This window comes from Somniosus microcephalus, chromosome 3, assembly GCF_052327205.1.
Source record: "Somniosus microcephalus isolate GS21.2 chromosome 3, FLI_Smic_1.0, whole genome shotgun sequence".
NCBI classification, from domain to species: Eukaryota; Metazoa; Chordata; class Chondrichthyes; order Squaliformes; family Somniosidae; genus Somniosus; species Somniosus microcephalus.
The window spans coordinates 307,775,120-307,801,960 of NC_140989.1; the positions used below are offsets into that span (position 1 = coordinate 307,775,120).

Below are 26,841 nucleotides of genomic sequence, written 5' to 3' on the forward strand. Positions count from 1 at the left end.
ACAGCAGCACCAGCACCAGGAGCACCAACCTCCTCCTCACCCACCTGATGATGCACAGGGTGGAGGGCCTCAGCGCAGGGCTGCACCTCACCGCAGGAGATATCCCCAACACAGGCTTTACAGGCAGAGGATCAGCTTCCTCAGCATGACTGAGCAGCAGTGTCAAAGGAGGCTGAGACTTTCGAGAGACGTAGTCGCTGACATCTGCGCAATGCTGCACCAACACCTGGAGCCCAGAGGAGCGTGTGGACACTTCTTACCAGTGGCTGTCAATGTCACCACCACACTCAACTTCTTTGCTTCAGGCTCCTTCCAGGGATCAGCTACAGACATTAGCGGCATCTCCTAGTCGGCTGCACATACCTGCATCACCGATGCCCTCTTTGCAAAGGCACACAATTACATCCACTTTTCCACGGATAGCCTAAGTGTGACGGTGCGTGCGGTTGGCTTTGCCAATATGGCAGGCTTGTCATTGGTGCAGGGCATCATAGACTGCACACATGTAGCCATTAGAGATCCCTATCACAACCCAACTGTATTTGTCAACCGCAAGGGATTCCAGTCCCGGAACGTCCAGCTGGTGGGTAACCACAGGAAGATCGTCATGCATGTTTGCACAAAGTACCCTGGCAGTTACCATGACTCCTTCATCCTGCACCAGCCTACTGTGCCTCAGCTCTTCCATCTGCCAACCCAACTTTCCGGATGGCTTCTTGGCGACAAGGGCTATCCCCTGAAAAAATGGCTTATGACACCGATGAGGAGGCCATCAAATGATGCTGAGGAGCAGTACAATGTGAGTCACCTATCCACCAGAAGCATCATCGAGCAAACCAATGCACTTCCGATGCCTAGCCAGATCTGAAGGAGCCTTGCAGTATGCACCAGCCAGGGTGTCCAGAATCGTCCTGGTCTGCTGTGCCCTGCACAACATTGCACAGCAGTGCGGCTTAGTGCTGCCGCATGAACAAGTGGCTCAGCACACAGCCTCCTCGGAGGACGAGGAAGATGATGAGGAGGACGGGGAGCGACGCTTTGCGGGGCCTGATGTTGCCAATTCAGCAGCAGGCGAACACATTGCTGGCCGTCAGGCAAGGGATGCACTCATCCATGACAGATTCGCGTAAGCTTACACTTCAACCACAGGTGGCTAGCAGATGGAGATGATTATAAGTCCGACATCCTCAAATCCCCAGGCATCATCTGTCTACTAAAGCGCTCAGTGTCACCACCAACATGCTACATGGAATTCGCCCTGAGCCCTCACTCTTGAACTTCCATTTCCCAGAACACAGAGGCCACACTTTAGGTGATCTCAGCAGATCATTAAACCTTTTTTGACACTGAACCCATGTGCGTCTGCACACAGACCTCGAACTCACCTCCTCAGCAATTTGCAACCAAGCTGCCTTGGTTTGCTGAGGAGGCCTCCTCCTTCCGTTTCCAGGGAAGAGGACCTCCTGACGTCCTCTAACTCCCTTCACAAGAGCATGAAGGGAGCCCTCATTGAACCTGGCTGCAGCCTTAGTTTTTGGGGCTGCCATTCCTGCAGCAGCCAGCACCTTTCAGAGAAAAAAGCATTAATTTTACAAAACCAATGATTGGAACACATCTGGCATATTTTTCATTTCTTAGTCATATACTACATTGATAGATTAAAAAAATGATAAATGTCTTTCTGGAATAATATGACCAGCAATTTCATTCAATTATTTGTGTTCACACCAGCCGCTGTCAACTCCGCTTTCTAGATAATACAGCACCAAGCCATTCCAGTTACATTTTTTGCAATGGGGACATGGCCCCTTTAAATTTTTACTCCAAAAACGAGTCATCAGACGCAAGAAACTGACATGCCCTAATCAATTGCCTGGAGGGACCCGCACGTCGGCTGTAACAAGGCCAATGAAGCAAAATTCAGAACTGTGGGCCAGTGGCATCCAGGAGCGGGTCCTTTTTACATACCTATACATAATCTTTTACAGTCTGTTTTTGTCTCTCGCTGGTTTACTCTCATATCCTATTTTCCCTTTCTTTATCAATTTCTTGGTCCTCCTTTGCTGAATTCTAAAATCCTCCCAATCCTCAGGCTTACTATTCTTTGGCAACATTATAAGCCTCTTCCTTTGATCTAATACTATCTTTAACTTCTCTTGTTAGCCACGTTGGACCACTTTTCCTGTGGGATTTTTGTGCCTTAAAGGAATGTATATTTGTTGTAAATTATGTATTCTTTAAATGCTAGCCATTGCTTGTCTACTATCATACCTTTTAATGTAGTTTCCCAATCTACTTTAGTCAACTCGCCCCTCATACCTACGTAGTTTGCTTTGTTTAGATTTAACGAAATCACTTTCAAACTCAATATAAGATTCTATTATGTTATGGTCACTCTTTCCTAAAGGCCCCTTTACTACAAGGTTATTAATTAACCCTTTCTTGTTCCACAGTACTAGATCTAAAATAGCCTGTTCCCTAGTTGGTTCCTCAACATACTGACCTAGAAAACTATCTTGCATACATTCCATGAATTCGTCCTCCACACTATTACTGCAAATTTGGTTTGCCCAGTCTACTTGTAGATTAAAGTCCCCCATGATTACTGTATTACCCTTGTTACTTGCGCCTCTAATTTCCTGATTTATTCTCTGCCCTACATTACAATGACTGTTTGGGGCCTATAAACAACTCCCACCAATGTTTTCTGCCCCTTGCTGTTTCTCTCCACCTAAACTGATTCTACTTCTTGATTTTCGGAGCAAAGGTCCTTTCTCTCTACTGTTTTTATCCCATCCTTTATTACCAGGGCTACCCCTCTTCCTTTTCCATTTTGCCTATCTCTTCGAAAAGTTAAGTATCCTGGAATATTTAGTTCTGAACGTCGGCCACTTTGCAACCACGTCTCCGTTATGGTTATTAGATCAAACCTGTTTATTTCTATCTGCGCAATTAATTCATCTATTTTGTTACGAATGCTTTGCACATTCAGATATAGTGCCTTTAGCTTTGACTTATTTCTATTTTTCCCTAATGTCACTTTAGTCACCAATGCCTTATTACCTTTGTTACTCTCTTGGTCCCTTCCTGACCCACTCTGCTCATTTTTACCCAAAACTGTACTCTGCTCCAGAGCCTTGACATTTCTCTCACTGCTTTTAAATTTACTCTTTTCTAAATCCTCCCACCCCCCTTTCATTAGTTTAAAGCCCTATCTACTGCCCTAGTTATTCAGTTCGCCAGGACACTGGTCCCAGCCCGGTTTAGGTGGAGCCAGTCCCAATGGAACAGCTCCCTCTTTCCCCAGTACTGGTGCCAGTGCCCCATGAACCAAAACCCCTTCCTCCCACAGCACTCTTTGAGCCACGCATTTAAACCTCTAATCTGTTTGTCCCTATGCCAATTTGCGCGTGGCTCAGATAACAATCCAGAGATTATTACCTTTTTGGTTCTGCTTTTTAATTTGGATCCTAGCTCCTCAAACTCCCTCAGCAGGACCTCATTCGCAGTTCTACCTATGTCGTTGGTTCCTACGTGGACCATGACAAGTGGATCCTCCCCTCCCACTCCAAGTTCTTCTCTAGCCACGAGGAGATGTCTTTAACCCTGGCACTGGGCAGGCAACACAACCTTCGGAACTCTCGGTCGTGGCTACAGAGAACAGTATCTATCCCCCTGACTATACTGTCCCCTACCACTACAACATTCCCTTTCACTCCTCCCACTTGAATGACCTCCTGCACCATGGTACCATGGTCAGCTTGCTCATCCATCCTACAGGCTTTTCCCTCATACACACAGGCAGCAAGAACCTCATACCTGTTGGACAAGGGCAAAGGCTGAGGATCCTCCAGTACTGCTCCTGGGGTCCCCTTACCTGCCTGAGTTGCAGTCACACCCTCCTGTCCCTGACCACTACCCAGACCTGTACCACTACCTAACCTAAGGGGTGTGACTGCCTCCTGGATCAGTGTGCCCAGGTAACTCTCCCCATCCCTGATGCCCTGCAATGTCTGCACCTCAGACTCCAGCACAAAATCTCTGAGCTGAAGTTCCTCAAGATGCAGGCATTTACTGCAAACGTGGTTGTCCGGGATCACAATGCTCTCCACAAACTCCCACATGCTGCAGTTACAGCACACCCACTTGCACTGCCATTCCTATATGACCTTGTTTTATTTAATTAAATTTGTATTTAGGTAACTTAGTTTACAGTTTAGTCTCTTGACTACTTACTTGACCTAGATTAAGTTATGGGTACTGAAATTAAATATCTACCTGTAACACAAAGCACTACAAGTAGTGTAGGCAAAAAGCAACAACTCCTTCCCCCTCTTCTCCAAATTCCCACTCTTTCCAAATTCCCAAATAAAACACTCTGTTCAAGTCCACTCTGTTTAATCCCATTCTGTACTGACAGAGTCAGTGTGGAGTGAGACCATTGGAAGAATCTTTAAATGAGGACTAGCATTTTAATTTCAAAAACCCACCTCTGTGAACATGCTTTCGGTCATCTCTTCCTATTGGCAAATAAGGATTGGAGTTCTATGGGTACCCCAAACTGGACATCAAGACCCCTACATTCTCGTTATGGGAGAAAGAGAGCTTTTTGATATAACAGAAAAGTTGTAGACTTTTTAAATCATATAATCTGGCTCTTAATTTCCATTGGGCCTGCATGTGTCAGCTAGGAGTGGTTCTCTGTCCCAGTCTAGACTGCAAGTTACTGTTGGTGCCTGGTTGTTGTGGTAGAATCTCTGTCTGCCCCAAGCATGGCCCATGATGTGGAGTGGATGGGGCCAGGGGAGGGAATTCCCACCGCAGGGTTTTACATGTCCCTGGCCTCTTTAACGCAGGTGACCTGGATCTTGGAAGAAACCTGACATACTGGTCATTTGAGTAGCAGAGATGAGACTCACCTGGGAGTCAAGGTTTGGATCTCCACAACAGAATGCCAATATCCTTGCTAATATTGGCCCCTTAGAAAGTGGGCCAATTGGGAAGAGAATAAAACTGTTCAACTAGTTGCCCAGTGATCCACTTTCCAGCAGCATTCTTCCCGTTTTCCCCCACCCACCTTTGGCAAGTGCCAAAGATGTGCCCATAGTGGCATTGTTTCCCTCTCAACAATGCAAGGAAGGTGACCACATCCTGAACCCAGATACTCTCCACGGGGTTAGGAGTAGAGGTAACCAGTTCCTGTTCTGCCATACTTCTGACAGCTGAAGGAACCTGAGGTATTTCAGCCCCTCCCTCTCTCCTTTGCTGTCTCTAATTCTTTCTCACTCTCCTGACTGCAACCTTCTTTATTTTTTATTTTGTTCTCCTGCCTGTTAATTGTTTCATTCTTTTTGCTCTTTTGGCTTTGGAATAATTCTTTCATCTAATTTTGCTCTTTTTTAAACTTTTTAAAGAAAGATGGGAAATTTGAAAAAACCTTGAAAATAACACAGCTGATAAATGGCCAAAATAAGCACTGAAAATCATCAAAAATAAATGCCAAAAACCACCGATATAATGAGAATGACCTCAACTTGTTTGTTCTCATTTATACATTATTAAGAAACTTTTGTCTTGCAAATATTTATCAAATTTCATTGACGGACATGGCATCTTCTGTGTGCCTGCTTACTGTGTATGTATTCATATTTGCTTACTAAATGTCAGTCAGAATAACCATACATTAAAATTGAACATTAACATAACCTCATAATATATAGGCAAAAGCTATGGATGAGAAACCAGAAGCTTCTAAATCAAAGCATGTATGTGAAATAATGACGATGAGATGCAAAAAATGGATCGGTAATAATTTCTAAAGTGAAGTTGAAAGTAACCTAAGATAATTGAAATCAATTCATACATATAATTAGAGTGCAATATCAATAGACACAGGGCTTATTTAACATTATTATTGTGTTCAATAGTTGTATATTTTTTTTAAGGTATTCAGATCAGTTATTGTTCTTGCTTTCTCTAAAATATTTCAGTTATTTTTCTATCTGTCTTCTATTCTCAAAACTATGTTATTTAGAGCAAGAATTGGAACAGAGAAGAATCAAGAAAAATGCATACTGGATTCAAAATAATGAAATCACTGGAGGGTATACATATGATCTGTGTGAGCCTGTGGGCTATCTTGATGTTGTTATCCTTTAGATAAGTGTCGTAGCCCTTTTCCACCAAAGTAAAACATGATTATTTGGAGCATTATCTGGACTGTTCTCAGTGAATATTAGGAGAATAATCCAATTGATGAATCCAATCAAGCCATAAATCGAGAGCGAGAAGCTGAAGTGGTTTATGTTTGTCATCTGATCCTCAAGGTTAGAATACAGCCATGAATTAGCTGAATGCTACCTGTTCTTCTGGTAAACTAGTACATTTCCTCTGGCATTGTTCACAGATAAAATAAAAGTTGTGTCTCTTTTTTCCTGCACCAATCGCACTGCTTGTCTGCTATTTCTTTCTGTCTCACTCTTTGTCTTTCAATCTTTTTGTGTTCCTTCTCTTTTCCTTTTGCATATTTTCTCTTGTAATTGTCTCTGTGCCTCTCACACACTGTTGTTGTCTCTACATCTTTGTTTGTCCATTACTCTTTTTCTTAATCTCCCTTCATGTAAATCTCTCCTTGCCTCTTTTACCTCTCTTTAGTAAATATCTTACTGTTTCTATATGCCTCACACAACTTTCCTTTCTTTCTCCCAGGATGCCTTTTTTTTCTTTTTTTACATCTGGCACTCTGTATGTCCCTCACCGAATTTCTCTCTTAGAGTAGAAATGGTGTCTATATAAATAAAAAGATTTTGTTGATAGTTGTCCATCATGTCAGACAGATCTGATTGGTCCATGCTAATCAAATGACCAATAATACATTAGGCCAAATTTTGTTGTAGCAGGGCATCTAACGGTTTCTGTCATTAGTTAGACTTGCCCTTGCATGTTAAGGTTTTAATAAATATTGCGTAGCAAGTTGCTGCAAATACGAGCTGATAACATCGCAGGGAGAGAAGCAGGGCATCTGGGACCTGAGTGGAACAGGGCAAGCACCTGTGTATCTCCTTAACCAATCAGATTGAAGGACTGTGAAACAAACAGCGCAAGGACCAAAAAGGAGGTGTAAATTAGAGTGGATGAACTCAATGTTAAATCAGGAACAGAAAGAGAAATAAATAGAGGGAAAGAAAGATTGGATTACGAGCAAGAGAGAGAAAAGAGACAGAAAGGAAAAGTAAAACTTTTTTAATTTTTTTTTTATAGAAACATAGTAGGAGCAGGAGTAGGCCATTCGGCCCCTTGAGCCTGCTCCGCCATTCAATGAGATCATGGCTGATCATCCAAATTCAGTACCCTGTCCCTGCCTTCTCCCCATACCCCTTGATCCCTTTAGCCTTAAGAAATATATCCAACTCCTTCTTGAATATATTTAATGAATTGGCCTCCACTGCCCTCTGTGGTAGAGAATTCCACAGGTTCACCACTCTCTGGGTGAAGAAATTCCTCCTCATTTCTGTCCTAAATGGCCTACCCCTTATCCTTAGACTGTGACCCCTGGTTCTGGACTCCCCGACCATCGGGAACATCCTTCCTGCATCCAGTCTGTCCAGTCCTGTCAGAATTTTATAAGTTTCAATGAGATCCCCTCTCATTCTTCTAAACTCCAGCGAGTACAAGCCCAATCGTCCCAATCTCTCCTCTTTAAATCTCTGACAACAATTAAAACCTGAAGGAATAAGACTGCACACTTATAATAGTTAATTTTTAGTGCCAGAAAGGTTGCTTAGGCAGTAATTATCAGTTATCACATTGTTAAAAGGGTACTTAGACAGAAATGGACTAGACTTAACTTTCTGTAGCGAGTTTAGTTCGTATCTACCATGCAAATACAGCAACTTCAGCCCATTCAGTGCGTTTCAATGGTGAGGCAGACAGCAAGATGCAATTTTCACAAAGCTAATGGTGGAGCAGCACAAATCAGACTGCAACTTTTGGATATTTGAGTTTAACCACATATCTGCCCCTCACCTGAAGTTCCTGTACCATTTTTCATAAATAAGGGCGAGCGCTATTGGCCTCACTACAATTTTGATAACAAAATCTGGGCCGTTTGGTTACTTACACCTATTGCACTCCAGGGTGCACCAAAGCTTGATCACATTATGGCCCAGAAATTCGGGTCCCAACGTGTGAGTACGCACAGGGTACTCGCGCGTAGGCCCAACGAAAGTGCCAGTTTCGTGTATGCACTGCGCATGCGCGGGAAACCGGCACTTCCGTTCCCCTGAAAGAAGGGGTTAAGAGGTGGAACGAGTGCACGGGAGAGGCAGCGCGTGCGCATTGAACTTACGTTTTTTTTCCAGGTTTCTCCGGGAAGGTAAGTCTCCAGAAGTTAGACATGTAAAAAGCAGTTGCAAGGCCTGCTTTTAACAAGGTAAGTGGTGAATTAATTAAAATTAAAACATTTTTTCCACAGATTTATTATTTTTAAATACTTTAAAGAAAGGTAAGTTTATTTTTAGCCCCGTTAGAAAATGTAATTCATTTTTTCAAAAATTTAAATTATTTTTTAAAATAGTTATTTCATGTAATTTATAGTTATTTTAAAAATGTGATTTAAAAAAAAAAATTATTTGAAGTTTTAGTGATGTTTTGGGGCTTATAGTATTTATAGGTTTGACAGCTCTTCCTGTCAATCTCATGAATGAAGCACTCCCTGCTACCATTGGCACCCCATGGCCCACGTGATCCAGGGGACGCATCGAACTAACTGCGCCCCTGGGATACGCAAGGACTGCGCGCCAGCAGTTGGAGCAGGCCCAGGATCGGAATCCCACGCGGGCCCACAGCTCAACGGCCGGCGCGCAAGGTAAGTGCAGGTCGGAGGCTTGCACCCACGGGAAGCCTCCGACCCGAATTTCTGGGCCATTATTTTCCGAGATGGAGTGCAAGCTATGCGGGCTTTGTTACTTTGAAGCTTGTATGTCACAAATGGGCTACCTCCATATCCTTCTGGTTCCTTCGAATTCCCTTTACGAAGGAGATCTTGTGTCAATGTATCTTAGTCACCTGTGCATGTTTCCTTTGACTTCTAAGGATGCAACTGCATCTATTTCCTCTGCTGGGACTGCCACATCCTCAGAGGCAGGATAGTGTTCTCATTGTGTAGAAGGTTGTGGTGATGGTGTGCATTTCCTTTCTGGGTGCTTGTGGTGGTGATGGTTGTCACTGATCTGGTAATTTCAGTGTGCTCATAGTAATGATTGTTCCTCAAGATGTATTAAGTAATTTATATCTCTCATTTTGAGATGGAAAACCATCAGAAATGACTTCTATGCTATTTTGCTGTCCAAAACAAAAAGATAGCATGATTTTGCACACCAAACTGCATTGAAATTCAGGGCAGTTTTTCCACTCTTCAGTGTTATTTCTTTCATTTTTTTAAAGGGGCTCATTACACTCATTACCACATTGAAGAGTTCATCAGCACATTATAATACGGCAGAATCAAGATAGGTATCCATCTAGAATATCCCTATCACATGAGAGCATTTAAATTATCAGCATACAGCAAAGATTTGGCTAACTTACCCACAAACATTCTCAACAAGGTTAGGACTCCTGTCTGACATCAAATAAATGATGATGTCAATAACAAACTGCAGATATTAAAATATACTTGTAGCTGTTCAAGTTCTCCTGCTACAAATGTCTTAAACTCTCCACTGTCTCATTATATGTGCAAAGACCTAACAGAGTAGTTTGAACTCTGGAGAAAATCTTTGGAAAAAATATTTCCCTATGCCTCTGTTATATGTTATGCAAATACAATGCAAATAAGTTGCCTTTAAGCTGGGGAGCAAAAACACAACCTCCCATGGATCTGGGCATAATTAACGGAAATAAATTGGGAAATAAAAACAAACAACTGTAGAATTTTTGCTCTGCAATGGCAACCATAGCTAAATCTGTCCACACTGAAGATATCTGACAAGGTAAGCACAGTTTAAAAAAAATAAGGGCCATTAAAAATAAAACCTGCAAGTTTCCTATCTTTCTGGAGACAGGAGTCTGCTGTATCTTGCTTGATTTAGATTTTGCCCTGAATTTTCACTGAAAACCAACAAGCTGTTTTCTTTTGTTTTTGATTTTGAGAGCGATGCCACTGTTTGAGAATGTATCATTGTTCAGTTTTTCACTGACTGTCAGTATCAAGCATGCCTCAGTAAAGTATAACAGGACGGAAAGAAATACTTGCATGTATGCATTTATTACATCTTTCACAAACGTCTCAAAACATTTCACATCATTACTTTGAAGTTCAGTGACTGTTATATAAACAAACATGGCAGTCATTTTGTTCACAAGAAGAGCCTATAAGCAGCAATGAGATGAGTGACTGGTTAATCTATTTTTGGTGGTGCTAAGATCTCCGTGCTTCAAATAATCTCATCACATTCCTTTGGATGCGATGTTAAAGCAAGGCCCCGGAACAGACATCACATCACATGGTTTAACACCACTTTCAAAGAAAGCATAGTACTTCTAACAATGCAGTACTCCCTCAGCATTGTACTGGAGCATCAGCCTAGATTAAAAACTCAAACCCACTACCTTCTGGCCCAGAGATTAAACAGCTACCAACTAAAGCAAACTAACAAAGAAGAAAGCTTCCGCTCTTCTTCCCCCCCCCCCCCGCCAAACCTCCCTCAACCTCAATACCTTAATGTAAGAAGTCACACAACACCAGGTTATAGTCCAACAGCTTTATTTGAAATCACTTGATTTCAAATAAAGCTGTTGGACTATAACCTGGTGTTGTGTGACTTCTTACATTTGTCCACCCCAGTCCAACTCCGGCATCTCCACACCATCAATACCTTAAAAGCACTCTACAGCCCCAATTTCACACACAGGACATCCTCAGGGTCTCTATGATTGATTTTGGCAACTGAATGAGTGACAATGCGTGGTCAGTTTTGTTGGTGTGAAGTAGTGGCCAAATAGCTGCGTAACGGTAATTAAAGTTAATTTCACTTGGATCGTCACAGCCATTAATTAGATATATAACACTTTCATCCCAGATACAACCAGAAAAATGATCCCATTGCACCTTAAATTATGTCTCTGTATTTGTTTCTCTTTTTTCATGAGGGCAGAAATTATGAACTCTAGTGCAACTGATCCTGACACCCATCTCCCATCTACTCTACCTTTTATTAATGCTGGTTCTTCAGTGTCGCTTATAAAAAGTTTCATGAACACACTGATTGACACAAAACAGCTTGAGGCAAAAATCCCTTTGCATTGTTGCAAGCTGCTTTGATGAAATTGCACCAAAGGGAAATATTTGCCTTTTGAATATAGATGAGGAATATTTGAAGGAAAATATAGTTAATGACAGAAAACTTGATGTTATCTTTTTCAGGAATGTCCAATCACAACTCAAAAGTAGATTAGATTATTGAAGCCTGGTAGTCATTTAGATTATTATTTTTTTAAATGATGGTCATTTTACATATTGGTGAGTTTTAGTTGCTGTAGTAATAACTAACCAACAAGAGTAATGTAGCAATAAGCAACAAAAGTGAAATCTATTTAGCTAAAAATATTGTTTACCATATTACTGTATAAAAAAAGTTCATTATATTTTGGAAGATACAAAAATATTGCATGCATAAGTAATGACACGAAACCACCAAATATACACAGATTTATAGATTGTACCATTTTAGTTGAAGCTAATGATTCAAAAACAGAATAATGTTTTACTCTGGTATATCAGCCTCTAAAACCATTTTGCTTAATGGGGTACTAAGTCTTTATAATTAGACCCAGAAGGGAACAATATCTTGTTCATGGGCCATGGTGATTATTAAGTCCATTTGTGCAATTAAAAAGATTTGCAATATTAATTGTTTTGAGAAATTGTACATTTTCCTCCTTGACCACATTGCTGAACAAGCAGTAATCCCATTCATGACAACTGTTGCACGCATAAGTTATTAACTCTTGGGAAATTAATTAATTCAAAACTGGATAACTGAATTTAAATATAAACAATCTGTCGTGCAAACCAGGCTGTAAAGGCTTTTTACTAAGAAAACCAACAAAATGACAAGTTGCTATTATATTAGTTTTGCATTATTGAAACTCTAAAATGCTAAGCATTGTATCTTTTGTATCTTTTTACCCCTTTTCTGTTTAAAAAGATATGTTAACATATTGGTAATGTACATCCCTGTATGTGGTTTACAATACAATTAAATATTCCCCAAGGAACCTTGAGATGCAATGACTGTCACTATGTAAAATAGCAATTGCAATGTTTCTCCCTGTGGCTTTAGATCTAATACAAAAAAAGCAATGATGATCTAAAATTCATATATCAGGAGGCTTTGTGCCATGAATTCTTTAGTAATTAAGCAGCACAGCACCTTATCAAATAAACATGCCTTTATTAAGTTTCTATTCATTTGTTGAAATTAGAACAGACAGACAAATTGTGAACTAGACAGCAACATTAATCATGGGCATACAAATTTTACTTGCAAACAACAAAAAGAACATAGATATTTTTCAAAAATTGGTGTTAGTGTTTCTCATTCTAGTTACATTCTCTAAAGCTTACTGATATTTAGATTAAAGTACTGGCAAGTGCAAAAGTCCAAATAGTGTGGTGATGACATTTAAACAGTGAAATGATTTGCCCTGCTAATCCTTTCAATAGCGTTGCTTATTTGGTTGCAGGAAATGTTTCTGTCATTCCAAACAATTCGGAAATACAAGGAAGAGGCCAATAAAAACATATCATATATTCTACTGCAACAGTCAGTTCTACAGTCAATGGTGTAAGAGGTCAATGTATTGAAGGGAAATGTTACATTAATTATAATCTTGTGAAGTGAAAGGCATTTATCATATGTGTGCACTTGTGAAATGCTGCTGATGCTAGAATCTGAAAGAATATTCTTTTTGAGGATACACTGCAGCTGGGATAAGCAATCAAACCTATGAACACCTACTTGAAACAAAAATTCCTGTCCACATCAAAAATAGAAAGTTCATGCTCCCATGCCTAAATTTTCAAAACTATATAAGATCATAGGTGACTCACTGGGGTAACAGGCTGGCATGTTAAAACGTGCAGCATACACATATTTTTGAAATGTGTTTCCTTCCCCCAATCTTGGAGGGTTTGGGGCTATTCTGAGTGGACTGCATGTATTTTGTTGGTAATGATAAGCTCCAGTCAAACGCAAATTAATGTTGACTATTTTGGTGCCCAACCAGCTTATGAACAATTAGTTAGAACTTTAATACAATACATCATATGGTGTAATGAAATAAATGCCAGAATCCAGGCAATTGAATTTATTTTCTATTGCTTCCTTACTAATTAGAAAATCACAGAACTGCACTCATAGCAGCAGATTTAGAAATATATTATAACAGAATTTTAATTCTTTTTATTAAATATTGATCTTGAATAAATTTTTATGGTATTTTTGGTGCAACAAGATAGTTTCTTAAAACTCATCAAGCAATGAAATGAAATAAAAGAAACAGCTGTGATTCAGATTAAATTCCACACAGCTGTTTTCAGTACCTATCATCCCATATTTCTGATTATTTCAGCATGACAAACTATTTACATAATATTCTCAGCTAATTGAATTAGATAAATCACACAAGAGTATTGGATTTTGTTGTTTTCAATAAACTGAGTTGATGAAAATGGTCTGGGGAGGTCTTCTCCATCAGCAGAAGTTTAAAAAAAGGGCTGAAGTAGAAACGTATTTTTGATATTCCTATATTAACTATTATTGCTGTTTATCAATAAATGTTCGATAACTTGATCCTATGTGGCTCTCTTTTGTGTGATAGATTAATTGACAGATTCACAACAACACATTGAAACAGACTTTCCTGTATCCTGTCATTGACTCATTAGGGCCAATTTTAACTGCCTGCGAAAAACAGGTGGACAGAGCAAGAACAAGCCTGCTTCCTACCCATTCCTGCCGGTGGGAGGTCCAAGCCATTTAGCGGACTAGATCTCATTTACATTCCGACGGTGAGCTGTGGGCACCAAACATTGGCGCCACACAGCAGCTCACTGGTTCTGGGTTGGTGGGAAAGCGGTCGGCACCCACACTGAGCTGGCTAACAGTCGGATCCTGGGGGCAGAAGTAATCCCAGGGTGGGTCTTGGATGGTTCGGTAGCGGCCCGGATTTTTTTTTGTGGTCCCAGGAAGTGTACTCCTGCTCATCCTGACCCCACCGAAAGGAAAATGACACATTTCCTGGGCCGTTTTGTGAGCAGCCTCCAGGACCACTGGTTAGGCACACGCTCCCTCCATTCGTACCTGGAAATTGCAATCAGAGTCCTATGTTTGTCATAGGACGCTGATTTGCATACTTTAATGAGGCTCTCGCCTTGTGAAGGCCCCAGGCAAAATGGTGGTGGACAGGATCAGAGCAGGAATGGGACGATAAGTGCAGCACTCCAATTTGGGGCCACTACTGCCTCGTTCCAGCCAAGCAAACCAAGTTAAAATCGGCCCTATTAGATCAAAAATAGTAATGCAATTGCACTAGTGAACCAATCTGTAAATAGACTGAAAACAGAAGAGCAAGAAGAATTTCTTTTCTTTTCACTGCCACAGATGCTGCTTTTCCTCATGCAGCTGCCTTGGGTCAGTAGGTGGGATATCCTAGCCGATGAATTTTACTATCATCATTGTCAATGCCTCTCTTTAAATGCTAGACAAGAGATGGAATTCAAGTGAGGTATGTTGCAATTACTAGATCTTTTTATCCCCCCAAGATGAACCACATTGGTAGCACATGCCATGCCACGTAGCTTGATTGAGTGGTAACCCTTAGAATCAAACTCATGACCTTCTCAAAAGGTAATCTAACAATTTTTGAGTTGGCAGACTTCACCTATATTAATCACTGGTGTCTTTCACTGCTATTCTACTTCCTGTAGCCATGAAGGTAAGATGAGTTGCCCTATGAAGTTCAATATGAACCCATAGTGGTGCTCCTTTAACTAATTGACAAGAAGTGCTGTTCTGCTGGGTGGGACTGATCCAAGTGCCTCTGATATGAAGTACCCTGCTATCATATAGTGCTTGATACACAGGCAATCTGACAAAACTAACCAAACAAGGCAGGTAAAGCCTGAAGTCATTCCAAAGGACATGGAGAAAGGCAAGATTGAGTTCTATTGTTCTAAACTTTTACTAGAGGGTATCCTTATGCTGCAGCATGTTAGTTCACTCAATGGATTGCATTACACTGTGCCCTGTTGCACAATAGAGGAAGGTTCACCCCCACGCTTCCCTGGAGGTTGAGTTCAGCAGCTAATCTGGGCAATCTGCAAAGGCAAGGCATTTCCTTAAAGGTAAAAAAATAAATAAACAGCAAATCAACTGGCATTGGACTTCTAGTTTAAAAGCACAAGTCTGAGAGTAGCTTACCTGCCTTTCATTTGGACATGAAGCAGAGGAATCTAAGGAGACAAACTGCCCTTTTGCTACAGAAGCCATCTGTTTTGCTACAGAAGGATGTCACTGCGGCTGCAGGGCATTCTGAGGGGTGAGGGTGAACAGCCAGAGGTCGTGGTCCATATTGGTACCAATGAAATGGGTAAAAAGAGGGATGAGGTCCTGCAAGCAGATTTTAGGGAGCTAGGAAAGAGATTAATAAGCAGGACCTCAAAGGTAGTAATCTCTGGATTACTCCCAGTGCCACGCACGAGTGAGTACAAAAATAGGAGGATAGAGCAGACGAATGCGTGGCTGGAGAGATGGTGCAGGAAGGAGGGCTTTAGATTCCTGAGGCATTGGGACCGGTTCTGTGGGAGGTGGGACATGTACAAGCTGGATGGGTTGTAAGAATTCGCAATAATTTACAGTTCTGAAGATCAATTTTTTTGATTAAAGAATCCCTGGGCGTTGTGCTTTTAAATTTCCAGGGATAAAATTGGCTGTCACCACATGGCTGAAGACAAAGGACAATGCTTTGTTTACAAAGCAATTGAATGCTATTAGCATTTGTTTGTATATCGAGTGGATACATCTAAACTGCAGAAGAGACTTTTGTACCTTGAATGGGAAACGTTTAACAATTGAATGGGTTTTAAATCACCCAGCACTGGACAATAGGGCTGTTGCATTCTTTTGTTTCAGCCCAGGGAGCTCCGGGAGACACATTAACCCAGTCTAACCACTTTGAGTTAGCCAATCACAGCTTTCTCTTGTGTATTGGACTCTTTGGGCGGGGAATTTTGCACACAGCCGTTGCAGGGCAGAACAGCAGGACCTGACCAGGTATAAAGATAGCTGATGAGAAGCTAGATCTCTCTCTTACTTTGCTGGACCAAAGGTGAGCAGGGTGTTCTGACTCCTCAACAAGGCAACCTAGCAGGAGTTTGGGGTGGTGATTTGAGGGTAATTGCTAAGATTGTTTAAATAACATTGTAGCCATTGTATCCCTCGTTTTCGCCATCTGCAACCCCCTGTTATATAGTTTTAATGTAATTACTGTGTGCGTGTGGGATAGTTTGATATTTTGATTATAGTTTCTTTTAGTTAATAAAACTTGATTTTTTTCTCTCATCCAAACTACGTGTCTGTTTTAATATCAATAATTATAAGCCCTGCAGTCAGAACTGGAAGGTGGGGTAGCGATTTGAAACTGCTGTTTTAAAATTGGTTTTATTGGAATTGGTCTGAGTGCAGGCAAAGGCTGCAAGACCAGGAAAATTACTTTAAACCAGTTTAAAGAAGCCCCAACCCTTACAGGGTTGCATCTCAACAGGGCTGGGACCAGTATCCTTGCAGGGGGATTTGCTAGCACTATTGGGGAGAGTTTAAACTAGCTTGGCAGGGGGATGGACACTTGAGTGTAGATTCAGAAGGGAGAGAAGCAAATCTGGAAATGGAAGGAAGAAAATTAGTGAGTTTGGAAGGCAGAGGAAACAAAGACTAGAAAATAGATGACAAAGAGGTTTGGCAGTGCTTAATGGTATATACTTCAATGCAAGGAGTCTAGTGAATAAGGCAGATGAGCTGAGGGCACAGATAGACACATGGAAGTATACTATAGCTATTACTGAAACATGGATGAAAGAAGTGCATTAATGGCAGCTCAACATTCCTGGTTACAGGGTTTTTAGACAAGATAGAGAGGGGGATAAAAAAGAAGGGGAGTCACAATATTGGCTAAAGAAACAATTACAGCTGTGAGGAGGTATGATATGTTAGAAAGATCATCAAATGAGGCCATATGGGTTGAACTGAAGAATAAAAAAGGCAATCACACTGCTGGGAGTGTACTATCTACCTCCAAATAGTGAGAGGGAGATAGAAGAGCAAAAATGTCGGCACATTTCTGAGAAGTGCAAAAACAATAGGGCAGTAATAGTAGGGGATTTCAACTACCCTAATATTAACTGGCATAGAATCTGTGTAAAAGGTATAGAGGATGCAGAATTCTTAAAATGCTTTCAGGAGAACTTTTTTAGCCAGTACGTAGCAAGCCCAACAAGAGAGAGGGAGGTTCTGGACTTGGTTTTAGGGAATGAAGCTGGGCAGGTGGGAAGGGTATCAGTGGGAGAGCATTTTGGTGGCGGTGATCATAATTCAGTTAGATTTAGCGTAGTTATGGAAAAGGACAAAGATAAACCAGGAGTAAAAGTTCTTAATTGGAGAAAGGCTAATTTTACTAAGCTGAGAGGTGAAAGTGGACTAGAAACAGCTACTTGAAGGTAAATCAGTGTCAGAGCAGTGGGAGGCATTCAAGTAGGAGATAGTGAGGGTTCAGAGCAAATATGTTCCCACAAAGAAAAAGGGTGGGATTCCCAAATCTAGAGCCCCCTGGATGTCAAGGGATATACAGGGTAGGATAAGGTAAAAAAAGGGAAACTTATGTCAGATACCGAGAGCTAAATACTGCAGAAAGCCTAGAGGAGTATTGAAAGTGCAGGGGTGAAATTAAAAAGGAAATTAGGAAAGCAAAGAGAGGGTATGAAAAAATATTGGAAAGTAAAATCAAAGAAAACCTAAAGATGTTTTATAAATACATAAAGAGCAATAGGATAACTAAAGAAAGAGTAGGGCCTATTAGAGACCAAAAAGGTAACCTTTGTGGTGAGGTGGAAGACGTGGGTATGGTTCTTAATGAATTCTTTGCATCTGTCTTCACAAAAGAGAGGGACGAAGCAGACATTGTAATTAAGGAGCAGGATTGTGAAATATTAGATTGTTAATCATAGTGACAGAGGAAATATTAAGGGGTTTAGCATCTTTAAAAGTGGATAAATCACCAGGCCTGTGTGGTTGATAGCGAGGAAGAAAGCTGTAGACTGCAGGAAGATATCAATGGACCGGTCAGGTGGGCAGAAATGTGGCAAATCGAACTCAATCTGGAGAAGTGTGAGGTAATGCCTTTGGGGAGGGCTAACAAGGCAAGGGAATACACAATAAATGGTAGGATACTGAGAAGTGTAGAGGAACATAGGGACCTTGCAGTGTAAGTCCACAGATCCCGGAAGGTAGCAGGAGAGGTAGATAAGGTGGTTAAGAAAGCCTATGGGGTACTTTCCTTTATTAGCCGAGGTATAGAATATAAGAGCAGGGAGGTTATGCTTGAACTATATAAAACACTAGTTGGGCCACAGCTAGAGTACTGCATACAGTTCTGGTCACCACATTATAGGAAAGGTATGATTGCACAGTAGAGGTTACAGAGGAGATTTAGGAGGATGTTGCCAGGACTGGAGAATTTTAGCTATGAGGAAAGATTAGATAGGCCGGGGTTGTTTTCTTTGGAACAGAGGAGGCTGAGGGGAGACTTAATTGAGGTGTATAAAATTATGAGGGGCCTAGATAGTGTGGATAGGAAGGAGCTATTTCTCTTAGCAGAGAGGTCAATAACTGGGGGCATAGATTTAAAGTAATTGGTAGAAGGATTAGAGGGGAGTTGAGGAGAAATGTTTTCACCCAGAAGGTGGTGGATGTCTGGAACTCACTGCCTGAAAGGGTGGTAAAGCAGAAACCCTCATTGCATTTCAAAAGTACTTGGATATGCACTTGAAGTGCCATATCCTACAAGGCTACGGACCAAGAGCTGGAAAGTGGGATTAGGCTGGATGGATCTTTTTCGGCTGGCACAGACACGATGGGCCGAATGGCCTCCTTCTGTGCCGTGAATTTCTATAAAGAGAGAGTGGCAGGTGTAAAGTTTCAAAATATGAACTAGCACGCTTAGTTAGTTGTGTACTACATTACCAACAACAAGGTCACAAATTTGAGTCTTAGAGCTGTCAGTCACTCAGAGAAAATAATCTACAAAGCGGGATTAAAGAAGAAGGAAATCATCACCAGACTTTATTTCAAAACTATCAACTGTTCAAATGGCTTATAGAACTATTACATCAAAAGCAACAGCAGCATAAAATGTGAAAGAACAGATAAACACGAGCTATTATGAAGCTTTGTAACAGAATAAATCTTTTCAAATATGTTTTTAAAAATTCAAATTTTAGCTATGGAAACAATTTAAATATAGTAATTTAGACAAAGACTTTTCTCTCTCTTACATACTAATCTGTGTCATGGGAAGGTCATTTTCATGCTTTAGCTATCATTCAATTTCCCTTCTCACAGAGATGCAGAGATGAGAAAGAGGCACTTGTGTGAATTGAAATTCTTTGCAGCACATCAGTTTCCCTCTTTTAAATACTTACTGCATTTAACCTACAAACTTTCAAATCTGCAATACATAAACCTTTGAGCTTCAAGAAGATGCTGATAACCATGAGTATTAGAATTTAAGCTGGAAGTGAATATGATCACATAAATATTTCTTCTTTTCTGATGATATATCTGGACTCATTTTATCACATTATCCCCTTTTCGTAGCTGTTTATAAGATGGTTACGATGCCTGGGAGCGAAAATCCTTTCGATTTATTTGGTGTCCCCGAGCTCCACTGACTGTTGTCTTGCTGTTTTCTGAGCTGTTTCCATTGCTTTGATGGTTTGTGTGTCTGAGGCCAGGTGATTTTTCTCTACTGCAAAAAGCATGAATTATAAAAAGAAGAAAATTGCATTTGGGTATAGAGTTAAAGTTTTATCACTAACAATAGATATTTACTTTTTAGTCTGTTAATATTTTCCATAAAGATCAATGAGTTCTAGTGCACAGTAAACTATATAAAGTACACAAGCTGACAGCAGAAAATTGTACTTATTCTTCATACTGGAAGAAAGCTTCATATTATATATCATAAAACTTCAATCTAGTGTGCAGAGAAAGTTTCATTTTCTGCTTATATAATTTGTATGACAGATACCTTTTGGCTCAAAAGCTTTGTGTTGATAATTCTAGCAAAATTTGTGCAAAGTTAGAAAATTTGGCTAACTCAAACTCCATATGTAGAAGTTACAAACTAGGACATGCTGTAAGCAGGAGTTTGGGACTGGAACAAGAATTAGCTGTAGGCAGGACAGGGATTGGAATGCGGAGTGGACTACAATTGGAAACTGAAAGTGGAAAGTACCACAACCTCCGGAGTGGAGTCACAATCTTGAATGGGAATAAAGGTTAATTACCTTGTAGCTAATTAGTACAGCACAGATACATCTACTATCTGTGGTGCAGGTTACATATCCAAAACTATTGTAATAGAGGGGAGAGAAAATATGTGTTGTGCTGGCACAAGTGTGATCTGGTCATGAAATGTCATTGGTGACAGCCACGAATAAGTTTGTGACATTAGCAAATCACCCTCCAAATTGAAGAAGGCTGCATTAAGATATGTGGTATGCGAGAAAAACAGACTAACTGTTCTTGCTTCGAAGTGGGCAATTTTCTCATTTACATTTCTTTCATCAATTTTGTGCCAATTTAAAATTTCTTCTCTCTTGTTTGATTGTCATGTATCACAGACATTTAGCTAGATAAGAGACTAGGCAAGCTGACTGATGTGACATCACATACCAGGGATTTTTATAAAATATCTGTTGGGACAATTGTTATGATGCTATCAAACTGTTTTATTATAAACCTGTCAGAATGCATCCTGCCCAGTTCCAAACAACTTTCATAAACACCCAAAGAAAATTAAGTCCACAATCTTCCTTTAAGAGAAGCCCAAATCTGAAAGTCAGTGGATAATTTCTTTAATTGTTTGCTTCTTTTTTTCTTATCTGTAGGTTGTCCTATGTCAAACACCATTCTTCAATGACCTGCTCCTAGATGTCTTTCACCTATGGAGTTGTGAGTGGTCACTTCTCTCTGATGTCCCTTCCATCCCTGTGTCTTCCACTTAACCTGGTGGTATAGTATAGACCAGAAAGTTCTTGGGTAAGGAACCATAATTTAGATAGTGGAAATAAGACTTCATGTTCCCCAGTGGCAGAATAGTAATTCTCACATAGTTTTAAATGAAATTAAAGAATCTCAAGAACATTTTCTCATTGGCGGGTACCTTTCTAGGAGCCAACTTCAAGATTATCTAGAGAAAGCAAATTAGAGGAAAATTTTATTTCTTATAATTTTTATGAAGAAATTGCTCTACTATTAGTTAAAGCCAGTAGTATTTTTTACATAAAATTACATAGAATGTACAGCACAGAACAGGCCGTTTGGCCCAATAGGTCTATGCTGGTGTTTATGCTCCACCACTCTTCATCTATCCCTATCGTAATAACCTTTCTTCCTCATATGTTTATCTAGCTTCCCCTTAATCTATGCTATTCGCCTCAACTGCTCCTTGTGGTAGCGAGTTCCACATTCTTACCACTCTGAAGGTAAAGAAGTTTCTCCTGAATTACTTATTGGATTTATTAGTTACTATCTTATATTTATGGCCCTCGTTTTGGTCTCCCCCACAAGTGGAATTATCGGCTCTATGCCTACCCTATCAAACAGTTTTGTAAAATCCTTAAAATTAAAATGTACATCCACCCTAAATTAGTAAGTCAACTAAAAGTTCACATAGAGTTTATAAAATAATTATTTCAATAATATAGGTTCATAATTCTATTCTTGAGTTTCACCACTGGGAGCAAGGTTTTCCAGTGACCCTTGTTTTAACATCAAACTCTAAGACATATCACTTAAATAACACACAAAGATTTATTTAACTTACCAAAACATAATTTTATATCAATATTAAAGTGTCAGGTGAGAATGGCATAGAAAATAGCTCACACAATGTCTTAATATGAATGTACAGCAAACACCAGTAGCACTGAAATCACTATTCAAAGTGCTTCACTTCACACAAAGTGGTGATTCAGTCAACATATTGATTCTGCTGCACTTGACAGTGTAATTATTGAAATGGAATTTTGTAACAGCTTCTGGTAAAACTTGTCTAAGAATAAGTTTCTAGGGAAACTGTACAAAACAACAAATGTAATGTAACTCAGAATCTATAGGAAAGTATAGTCTGGTGTAGGGGAAAAGCAAAATTATCACACAACCTCTGAAAAGTTCTGACTACTGACATGGCATTCTCATCTACATTGTTTCTCGTGAAATGCATTTCATTCTAGCAGTCTGATTTACCATGGCAATATGTTCTGCTTTGGGCCTATTTTGTGAAAAACAGGCCTATTGATAGAACATTCTCAATGGGAACTGTGGAGTACAGTATGTAATTTTGGGAGAAACAGCTAATAACTCATGGATAATTTCATTCTTTTTCAAGACTGACAAACTGAAAATTCCACAGCTGCCCTTTTAATATTTATTTATATTAATGAATAGATTTGCTTACAGGGAGCTGAAAGATACATTGTTTTATAATGACAGGATAATTCTATCATGTAATGCATAATACATTATTATATAATATGAAAAACCCTTTCTTTGTTTCAAGGGAACCTGTATAGATCTAGGGGGAGGCCAGGCCACATGCAAGTCAGGGCACAGCTCACAAGGGTCACCCTTTATCCATGTACAGAGTATTCAAATTCAATATCTAAATTAAAATAATAAAATTGCAAATACAGTTAAAAAGTAGTTAGCAAAATAATGAAAATAGAGATTTTTCAAATACAGGAAACTTTGTTATATCTGGCACCGACGGGACCGAGCTGTTGCCGATCTATCGAAACTGCCGGACATACCAGCGTTAATGTTGAAGCATAGAGGTTTTCATCTCCGTATCTGGCAACAAACACTGTTGCAACAGCTTCTAAACAGTCGGCCCGTACCTTAGAAGTGTCTCTGTAGCTTAGCAACAGCTTCAGAAAGACTTTGCAGAGCCTGACTGTTGAAAAAAAAAGCCACGAGAAGAAAAAAAAACTAACAAAACGGCTCCTGATTTCTGCCGGTAGATCGAGGTTTCTGGACATACAACCTCTGGATAAACCAAAGTTTCCTGTAGAATCATATTGGATTATGCAACTGGAGAGAAAAAAAACCAAGATTCATACCAAATTACCAAAGGAACAAAAAGAACCCAATTCATTAAGTGAATCTCCATGAAAGAACTGAAACTTGAACCCAAGTCCTTGAAAGAACAGTAGGTCTCTACAAGGAAACATTGTTGTAGATATTTAGATTATTTTGATTTTTTTAAATCTGTTATAAATGTTATTTATGCTAATATATTTTCAAATGGGTCAAAAATCATGTTGGTAGCTGAAACCAGATTGAACATTTTGGACAGTTAATTGGTCAGCTTTGTAGTTCTTACTGTTTTATGAATGGTAGCTTTGAAAATAAATAATGGTTTGATTGCTTTGTTTTGGTGTTGGTGGTTATTGACTGTCAAGTTTTCCTTCCCGTCTAGTGAATGAAGTTGGTTTTGGATTGTATCACATTTGTGCCGATCAGCATGGTTAATTTAACAGATAGTGGTTAATTGAATCAATCATAATCTTTTTGCCTCTGGATACTTTGAAATGTGATGCCAGTTTGAGGTGTAACACTACATATGCAAAACTTTTAATTATAAAAATGATTTGTGCAGATAGCAAAACATTAAATTCAAGTAATTTTAATTACCTTTTAATGAGGACTATTAAAAGTGCATGGGTTGCTTTTCTGCACCTCCGTAGTTCTTGTAAGTGGTCTCCTAACTTTCCCCAGCAGTGAGTTGCCAACATTGTGAAAAACAATTCTTTGGGCAAGGGTGGAAATTTAACTTCATGCAGCTTTCTCAGCTCAAAATAGCTGCAGCAGTGAGTCAGTGAGGTGTGATAAAGTTTTGATTCTAACTCCATATAAAGAGCAACATTTAAATTGGTTTATAAAATATGAGCTCTGTCACAGAACTACTTCAGTACTGTACAGTGACTGAACTATTTTGAAAAGTATTTTGATATTTTCCCTTCATACAGAGTAGCTGAACTAAAGAATTATCTTGGCATTGTGACTCACTGATGCAACAGACTGTCATTTATATTGAGCTATCACAGTGAGTCAATTTATTTATCCCAACAGAGTTTTCAAGATGGTGCCCAGAAAGCTGCTGGGGATGAGGGACTATGATTATCAATCATAATAGGCTAAATTTTCCAGTCCTACTGCTGAAACAGCAGCCAGAGGGGAAGTGAACTATGCATTCATTGAAATTGCCCAAACCTGACCCTCTCAGATGTTATAGGATCATCCCTCATTTTCTACTTGAGCTGAGATTTGAGCCTCAATTGTTCCTGGCACTGGGAGTTTGCCAAAGGGTGAGGCAGGAAATCTAGTGTGTCATCAGCTCTTAAAGGGCTTCGTACCATAATTAAAAGGGTGGAGCCTCTTAAAGATACGTGGCTCCAAGTGGGGACAGGTTCTTTTTTCAGCCTTTCTAAAGGCTGCATGGGGCAAAAGAAGTAGCTGGAAAAAACAATGAATGACAAAATGAAGATGCAAGTAGGAAACAGAGCTTGTGTCCAAAAGATGGTGCAGAGCAGCACCAAAGCATCTGTTTGATGGCTGGTGCAATGCAGCTGCTGCTGCATAATGCAAAGAGGATCGCCTCATTTGGTACTTCAGGGAACCCTCCACAAAAGACAGCATGCAGCATGTCTGGCAGGAGCTGGCAAACAGGGTATAGTGCCTACAGGACATGGGAAAAGATGTGGAAGCAAATGGCATGCCGAAGACTTCTTCAGTACCATCTACCAGGTAGATGGCCCAAGTAAGTATGCCATAATGTGTTATCTGTTTATGCACATTTATTACTGGCTAATGCTAAACCCTCACACAACCCTACAGTGATTTTATTGATTACCATGCATTTTCATACTCCAACAGGGCACATATTCAAACTGCAACTCACAATCTAAATCTTTGACACACTGACACATGGACTTCACACATAAAACCATTGGAACACACCTGGCTGCATGATGCATGGTCACTTACTGGTACACAGGAAGAGCGATAGGTTGGCACATGTCTGTCAATGTATACAGACTCCTTCACTACATCAAAGCTACTTTTCTGTTTGCATAAGATAGCACATAATACAGGGAAATTGTCCCAATTGGAGGTGAGCTCAGAGATTATGGGCTAAAAATTCGATAGCCCCCGAAAACAGGCACGGGGACCACGATCAACACACGTCCGTTCAAAATAATGCATGCAGCACACAAACTTTATGCTGCCTGCTAATTATAATGCTTGTGGCATGCAGCCCAGTGCTGAACATGCTGCTGAGTGGCTGCACGCCTCAGCAGGGAGCCCAAGTTCGTGAGAGGCTAGCATCACTTAAAGCCAGCCTGCATCTCTTAAAGGGGAGGTGTATTCTGGCTGCAGCGGGTGATTCAACTAGCTGGGGAACAGAGACTAAGCAGGAACAACACTGAATAATGGCACAACATGGCAGAGAGCAGGCTCCAAGGTTCTCTGCTGCAGCATTGAAGGCCTTGGTGCAGGAGGTGGACAGAAGGAGAGGGGTCCTGTTTCCACAGGGGGCCAGGAGGCCCTCCAGACAAAGTTGGAAAAGGCAATGGGAGCAGATAGCCATCATTATCAATGCCAGCAGTGTAGCCCCGAGGACCTGGATGCAGCACCGCAAGAAGTTTAATGACCTCACATGAGTGATCAAGGTCAGGGAATTCATCTTCAAATATCATATCCTTACAATTGAACCACTAACCTCAGACACTGCTCCACTGCTCAATCCACCACACCCCCTTCACTCACCTAACAACAATCTCTATCAATCACGACTCATACCTCACATTCATAACTTCACCTCATCTTCACACACTTACCACTGCTGCAAGCCTTACACCCACATCTCACAGCTTACACATACTGCCAGCTATTCAACAGGCACATCACCCAAATACATTGCACCACACTCACTAACACACTTTCCTCTCTCTTGCAGGACAAGATGGCTGATAACCGGAGGCAGCAGGGGCTACCCGCAGGAAGACAGGCAAGCCTGCATGACCTCACCCCAATGGAGGAGATGATGTTGGATATTATTGGAGCACCATCGCTGAGCGTGTGGTCAGTGGCGCGGCCAAAGCAATGCAAGATGACGGTATCCTCATACCTAATCTTCCTTCTAACATCCCACTTCCCCCTCATCCCACAATCTCTTCTGATTTACAAGGTGCTGATGGTGTAAGCTTGCACCTCTTGCTTCCCCTCACCACAACCTTTCTCCTTCAGATAGCCAAGATATCCAACTTGGCCAGGCAGTGCTGAAGGAGCAGGAACTGCAACAGGAAGAAGGCAGTGATGCTGAAGACACAGCACCACCACTTGATTTCACACTCGCAGCCACCACCTCAGATACTGACATTGTGTGTCATTCAGAGGGTACCATAGAGGCAGCAGCTGCACGTGATGAGTCACTCGGCAT

At 40.6% G+C, this 26,841-nt stretch overlaps 1 protein-coding gene and 1 long non-coding RNA gene across 2 annotated transcripts in view; one reads left to right on the forward strand and one right to left on the reverse strand.

Annotated features, from left to right (window-relative positions):
* Positions 1-25,972, forward strand: part of LOC147122126 (uncharacterized) — a 39,077-nt gene extending 13,105 nt beyond the window's left edge. The window contains exons 2-4 of the long non-coding RNA XR_015077681.1: positions 21,227-21,377; positions 21,750-21,823; positions 23,360-25,972. This is a non-coding gene — a long non-coding RNA (uncharacterized LOC147122126). The remainder of the gene's footprint in view (positions 1-21,226; positions 21,378-21,749; positions 21,824-23,359) is intronic.
* spata6 (spermatogenesis associated 6) overlaps positions 1-26,841 on the reverse strand; it is a 262,544-nt gene that overhangs the window by 212,653 nt on the left and 23,050 nt on the right. The window lies entirely within an intron of this gene.